The sequence below is a fragment of the Aquarana catesbeiana genome, linkage group LG07 (assembly GCF_042186555.1).
Source record: "Aquarana catesbeiana isolate 2022-GZ linkage group LG07, ASM4218655v1, whole genome shotgun sequence".
Classification (NCBI taxonomy): Eukaryota; Metazoa; Chordata; class Amphibia; order Anura; family Ranidae; genus Aquarana; species Aquarana catesbeiana.
The window spans coordinates 100,771,074-100,778,263 of NC_133330.1; the positions used below are offsets into that span (position 1 = coordinate 100,771,074).

Consider the following 7,190-nt stretch of genomic DNA (forward strand, 5'->3'; position numbering starts at 1 on the left):
GGAACTGCATCAAATGTATTTGCAGAGACACGTTTCACCACTGGAGGCTTTAGGGACACAACTTCTGGTGTACTAAGTAACACCCATCTGCTAGGGTTACCTCCTTTTTTTTAACCTGATATGAGGTGACTTTTTCTATTGATGATGGGGAAAATGTAAGGCGAATAATTATACAGGGAAAAGTCACCTTTTTACCTCTGCTATCTATAGACATTTGCCTACTGTGCCTAATGGTAAATCTTGCCCAGGTTTTAGGGAAGCCCAAATATAGTACTGTAACAATGTTTTTCGGGAGGGTCATGTAAGATGGTTCCTATCTCTCACCCATCTAATACAAATGCTGTAACAGCATCTCGATAACAGGATATTCTGAGCCTCTGCCAAACAGGAGTTCTAATATTTAGTATTTTGATGTCCTTTAGTGCTTTAGTGCATCCAATGAAAAGAGTCTGCAGAGGAACTCCCCCATAGAAAATTCCTAGTCCCCGAGAAAGATCACACTTACGTGCCTTTGAAAGTAAGTAGTTTCACACTTGAAAGTGGTTTTCAAAGCTATACTTTGAAATTCTATGTAGAACAGGAGAACAAAAGAGATGGAATACCAAAAACTCACACAGGGCTCCTACAACTCCTGGGCTAGTATCAATAGGTGGATGTCAGCATCTAGAGGCATCATACAGAGATTTTAAAGAGCAGCAGCCACAAAACTGGAGGTTCTAGTGTATCTCTGTTTCAGCGATGACTCTAGCAGAAAGCCTTTTTTCAGCAATGGCTCTAGCAGAAAGCCTTTTAAGACAAACATGAATTCCAGGCACAGCCTGCACACATAGAGGGGCAATACCCTTTAGCCCTGGGCTCAGGGGCGGATCCAGAGTCTAGTCTCGGGAGGGGCACTGCCAGAAAATATATTTTTTTGGGGTACATTTATCGGGGAAATGGCTGGTGTTGGCGCTTCAATCATCACGGCACCATGGTTGTTATGGTGTCAGGATGATTGAAGCGCATTATTACCATAATTACATTGTTATAAAAAATTAAATAGTTTAACTCACCATAATGCAGAATCAGTGGGAGCCCCGAGTGTGTCACTTGCCACGTCGCCTGTCACCAGATGCAGATTGTCACTTGCCACGTCGCCTGCCACGTTGCAGATTGTCATTTGCCATGTCACTTGCCACGTCGCCTGCCACTGTGCGGATTGTCACTTGCCACGTCGCCTGCCACGTTGCGGATTGTCACTTGCCACGTCGCCTGTCACCAGATGCAGATTGTCACTTGCCACGTCGCCTGCCACGTTGCGGATTGTCACTTGCCACGTCGCCTGTCACCAGATGCAGATTTTCACTTGCCACGTTGCGGATTGTCACTTGCCATGTCACTTGCCACGTAGCCTGCCACATGTTGCGGATTGTCACTTGCCACACTTGTTGACATCGCTGGAGAGAGATGGGGCTCAGGTAAGTATTAGGGGTTACAATAAGGAAGAGCGCCTATATTAGAAAAATTAAATTACCAAAATAAACGTACCATCATCCCAATTGTCTAATACAAGAAAAGGTAAGGGGGTAAGGAGCGGCCGCAGTTGGCTGCTTCTGTCGGCCGATATCCCAGCCCCCCACACGAAGGGAAACAAGGGGAGGGACTATTACGGTACTCAAGATAGTTGGATATTTAGTAAAAGGAGGTTTAAGAGAGAAATAATATGATAAAAATTAGATTTTTAATAAGAAACAATTTTAAAAAATTATTACAATGTCACATACAGTTGTAATTCAAAGCAAGAGCAATATATACAACCATACGGATTACATCCAATAATGACAGAGGGTACATATATAGCTTGGATTCTCGACCGGTTTCGCGGTATTCACCGCTTCCTCAGGAGAGTAAAGTCTATAATGTAGCATGAAAAAATAATAATAATGAATACAAACAAAACCAAAAATACATAAGAAATTTAGGTTGCAGCAAAGTCATTACAATAAAGCATTAAACAATCACATACAAATTAAACATAATAAGGACCAGCTCACCCGTTCAGAAATTCTCTGTGAATATGTAGGGCCCCATAAAATTCCCCCCGCGGCGAACACAGGGGATAGCAAACAGACTCTAGTAAATAAAATTTATTGAATGATTAATTTATAAGGGTCACTGGACCAGGAACTGAAGGGGAAGTAAGATATAGGGGTACCAGTGATACAGCTCCAAACTTCAAGAACCAGTGTGCAAAAAAGGATGATAGGACTTGGATATGTGAAATGGTGGTGAAGAGGGGATTTACAGAGGAAAGGGGGAGAAGGATATGAGTCAGGGGGGAAGAAGGGAAGGGGGGGGAGGGGGGAAGGGGGAGGAAAAGAGGGGAGAGGGGAAAAAGGAAGGAAGGGGGGGGGGAAGAAAGGGGGGAGGGGGAGGGGGGGGGGGAGAGGGGGAGGGGAACTGTGAGGGTCAGTGAGGACGCAAGACCCAATACTTCCATATATGTGAAAAACAGGTCAGGATAAAGAGAGGCTGCACACAGGTATTAAGAGCTGACACTTACCCCTAGAGCATTATTCAATTGAAAAACGCATGAGTTGGAATAAATAAAGGCAGCATGCTAAGGATCATACAGTGAAGAGTTGACAGAGCCAAGCGCTGTTGGATTAGCAAAAAAGGCCCCCCAGAGTTGGAACCAATGATGTGGGCAGCAGAGAGGTCACTGCAGCAACTGCAATCAAAATTTGTCAAAATTACAATCCACAATAGTAAAAGGGGGATTTTTGCCCACAAGTAAGAGGGAATAGTGAAAGTAGCAAACTGGGGTTACAGTTTACCAAATTATGGATATTGTAAACTGATAATAAACACACATCAGTATAGGGGTATTGGTTCTTAATAAAGGAGATAGAGTTTGAGGTAGTGATACATAAGCATAGATTAACGCTGCATATGGCACTGCATAGAGGGGCTGTATTCAATAAACTTAGTATGGATAAGAAGATACGAATACAAGAAGAAAACTTGACTGGGAGCAAAGGGGGCAAAGTAAAACTTACCCACGATGATGTTTTTCAACAAGCGCGGCAACAGGAGGCCGTAGGCTCACACAGCGGCCGTGTCCGGCCGCTATAAGAGCACCCCAACCCGGACGTCTTTAGGGGTTGCTGAGGTGGCTGCTGCACACAGAAGACTTTTTATCACAATGCATAGAATGCATTAAGATAAAAAAACCTTCTGGCTTTACAAACCCTTTACCTTCAACTTGTTCAATTAAGCTTTGACAATAAACTTTAGAAGCTGATTGGTTACTATGCACCGCTGCACCAGATTGTGTCTACTAGTTTTAGTAAATCTCCCCCACAGAGACAAAACTAGTGCAGCATGGTGATGTAGTTCATTAATAGGTTTTAGAAAAAAAATATTCAAAATGAGAAGTAAAAATATTCAAAATGAGAAGTAAAAGTGAGTACTTAAAGAAAATGTTGTCTGATGTTTGCATATTTACCAGTAAATACTTCAGTGTGGCTGCATTTGAAAATATATCAGAGAGCTGTGGAAGTTTTTAAGCTATGCAACCTTGTGCAGATGATCCCAGCAGCCCTGTGGATAGGGGAGGTCTGATTATGACTTCATATGGTGACTTCCATGGTGATGGCATAGAAAATCCAGGTGGATAAAATATAAAAAAACAACTCTTGCTGCAATACTCGTCTTCCCCCGCCGTGACTTTGTTCTCCTTGGACACAACACTTTGCCATCCAACACTGGTCCTCTTCTAAGTCAACGGAAATCTATGGTCACAGAATACACTTTCATTTTAAAACCTCAGCTAGGTAATATCAACATAAATAACAGTTCTTTTGACAATTTTTTGAAAAAACCTCCTTTTATGTTGTGATTGCTGCCTGCCCCCTGGCCATCTCTTTCCAAAAGTTCCTGGATTCCCTGCACCGTTTGCAACTCCTCCTCTGCTGTTTTCTTTCCATTTCTATGGACAACATATCCCATGGTACCTTGCTACCTGCAAGCAGTGATTCCTGTACTGACTACACTTCCTGAATCTCCTCCTCTCAGCACCTCTGTAGTTCAGAAGGCATGCTCTGTAAAGTGTGTGACACAGCAGTGCCTGCCCCCAGGGTATAGTGAGTATGTGTCATGGAATTCAAGAAAGTAAATGTGCATGGATCTTCACAAAGTAAGCGTAAAAACCTCAAGATTATTCAGGTTAATATGTTAATAGGAGTAGGTTAGAAATAACTGAAACACAGAGAAAGGTAGGGTAAGCCTGTTTTAAGGCCCGCCTTTTCCTTATGGGACTGTGACAGGGACAGTTTTGAGGCCCCCCACTGATTAAAATCAATGGGAGGTCTGCAATAGGTCAATCAGGTCAGCTGACCTCAATTATTCTAGATCTAGATCCCCCTGAATTTCTATTGGTTAAAAAAGGTCATATGACTCCCATGGAAGCTATGAGCGCTAATACTAAAGCCCGCTGGAGTTTCCTGTCAGCGACATGAAGACCCTTTTGAGGCAACTTTTGGAGTGTGCAGAGGCTGAGAAGGGAGAAGACTGGCTGTGGCAGTGCCCCGCCTTACCTTCGGATCAAGAAACTGCTGTTGTAGATGCCGGATACGTCACGGGGGAGACAGCAGAGCTTCCTGATGAAGCTGCCATCCTGTGTGAAGAGGCAAATTCCGAAGAAAAGTTTCCGTTTCCAGGTAGGAGGAGCTGCGTTTTTGTGGAAGGCGGAGCAGAAGGCAGGGCGGAAAGATGAGCAAGAGGTGGCGCATTCGGCGGGGGTGCCTTCTCCTCGGGAAATGGGAGACACTTCCAGTGTCCAACGGATCAGCACAGCAGAGCGGGGAGCCAGCAACCCCTGGCAGCTCAGCGGTGTCTGCCCAGGAGGGAGACAAAGCAGTGGGGTACAGCATTCCGGTGCTGTGTTCATCTCAGCAGCCAGATTCAGCTGGGAATATGGGTTCTACATTTTCTGGTGAGTCCCAACAGGTACAACTGTTGCGTGACTTGTCAGCTTCTCTTTCAAAATTAGTTACATAGTAGGTGAGGTTGAAAAAAGACACAAGTCTATCAAGTCCAACCTATGTGTGCAGTGGCGGAACTATAGGGGTCGCTGCAGTCGCACTTGCGACTGGGCCCTGCCATTCTGCCGCTGTGGGGGGGCCCAAGACCTGGAATCTCCCCCTGCACCTTTGGCTTGCCGTTTGGAATGCAGTGGGGGGAGGTGGGAGGCAGCGATCGGCAGCTCTATTGTTCTTGTGGGCGGTGGGATCTCCCTGGAGCTTGTAGTTCTCTCTTCCCGAGTGTCAGTGTATACAGTGGAGAGAAGAGGGGAGGTATCAGTTTCACTTTCAGTGAGTTGCTCTGCTTGTACACTGCTGCTGATACATGCCTGGGTCAGAGGCCCCTGCCCTCTCCACTGTATACACTCAGGAGAAGAACTACAAGCCTCATGGAGATTCCCTGCCTGTGGACACCATAGAGCTGCTGATCGCCGCCTCCTACCTCCACCAGCCAGGTAAATGAGGAACCTCTTGAAGGAGGGGGGGTCATCAGTCTGGGGACCCTGATGTGGGGGGGTTTCTGGGGACATTAATGTAAGGAGGGGCTCTGTGGGGACCCTGATGTAAGGAGGGGCTCTCTGGGGACCCTGATGTAATGGGGGGCTCTCTGGGGACTCTGATGTAAGGGGGATCCCTGGGCACCCTGATGTAAGGAGGGAGGCTCTCTGGGGACCCTAATATAGGGGGAGGCTCTCTAAGAACCCCAATGTAAGGGGAGGCTCTCTAGGGACCCTAATGTAGGGAAAGGGGTCTCTGAGGACCCCGATGTAAGGGGGGCTCTCTGGGGACCCTGATGTATGGGGAGGCTCTCTGGGGACCCTGATGTATGGAGGGGCTCTCTGGGGACCCTGATGTATGGGGGGGCTCTCTGGGGACCCTGATGTATGGGGGGGCTCTCTGGGGACCCTGATGTATGGGGGGCTCTCTGGGGACCCTGATGTAAGGAGGGGCTCTCTGGGGACCCTGATGTAAGGAAAGGGGTCTCTGGGGACCCGGACGTAAGGAGGGAACTCTCTGGGGACCCTGATGTAGGTTGGCTCTCTGGGGATCCTGATGTAAGGGAGGCTCTCTGGGGACCCTAATGTAGGGGGGCTCTCTGGGAACCCTGATGTAAGTGGGGCTCTCTGGGGTCCCTGATGTAAGGGGGATCCCTGAGGACCCTGATGTAAGGAGGGAGGCTCTCTGGGGACCCTAATATAGGGGGAGGCTCTCTAAGGACCCTGATGTAAGGGGAGGCTCTCTAGGTACCCTAATGTAGGGGGGGCTCTCTGGGGACCCTGATGTAAGGAGGGCTCCCTGGGGACCCTGATGTAAGGGGGGTTCTCTGGGGACCCTGATGTAAGGGGAGGCTCACTGGGGACCCCGATGTAAGGGGAGGATCTCTGGGGACCCTAATATAGGGGGAGGCTCTCTGGGGACCCTAATGTAGGGGAAGGATCTCTGGGGACCCTTATGTAAGGGTAAGCTTTCTAGGGACCCTAATGTAGGGGGAGGCTCTCTGGGGACCTTGATGTTAAGAGGAGCTCTCTGGGGACCCTGATGTAAGGGGAGGCTCTCTAGGGACCCTAATGTAGGGGGGCTCTCTGGGGACCCTGATGTAAGGAGGGGCTCTCTGGGGACCCTGATGTAAGGAGGGGCTCTCTGGGGACCCTGATGTAAGGAGGGGCTCTCTGGGGACCCTGATGTAAGGAGGGGCTCTCTGGGGACCCTGATGTAAGGAGGGGCTCTCTGGGGCCCTGATGTTAGGGGGGCTCTCTGGGGACCCTGATGTAAGGGAGGCTCTCTGGGAACCCTGATGTAAGGGGAGACTCTGTGGGGACCCTGATGTAAGGGGAGGCTCTCTAGGGACCCTGATGTAGGGGGGGCTCTCTGGCGACCCTGATGTAAGGAGGGCTCCCTGGGGACACTGATGTAAGGGGGGTTCTCTGGGGACCCTGATGTAAGGGGAGGATCGCTGGGGACAATAATATAGGGGGAGGCTCTCTAAGGACCCTGATGTAAGGGGAGGCTCTCTGGGGACCCTGATGTAAGGGGGGCTCTCTGGGGACCCTGATGTAAGGGAGGCTCTCTGGGGACCCTGATGTAAGGGAGGCTCTCTGGGGACCCTGATGTAAGGGAGGCTCTCTG

At 48.6% G+C, this 7,190-nt stretch overlaps 1 long non-coding RNA gene across 3 annotated transcripts in view; it reads right to left on the reverse strand.

Moving 5' to 3' along the window:
• Positions 1 to 4,712, reverse strand: part of LOC141103205 (uncharacterized) — a 47,032-nt gene extending 42,320 nt beyond the window's left edge. For all 3 annotated transcript variants that reach the window (XR_012235263.1, XR_012235264.1, XR_012235265.1), the window contains exons 1-3: positions 4,578 to 4,712; positions 3,488 to 3,773; positions 1,053 to 1,436 (exon numbers count right to left, since the gene is read on the reverse strand). This is a non-coding gene — a long non-coding RNA (uncharacterized lncRNA). The remainder of the gene's footprint in view (positions 1 to 1,052; positions 1,437 to 3,487; positions 3,774 to 4,577) is intronic.
• Positions 4,713 to 7,190: the final 2,478 nt, after the last annotated feature.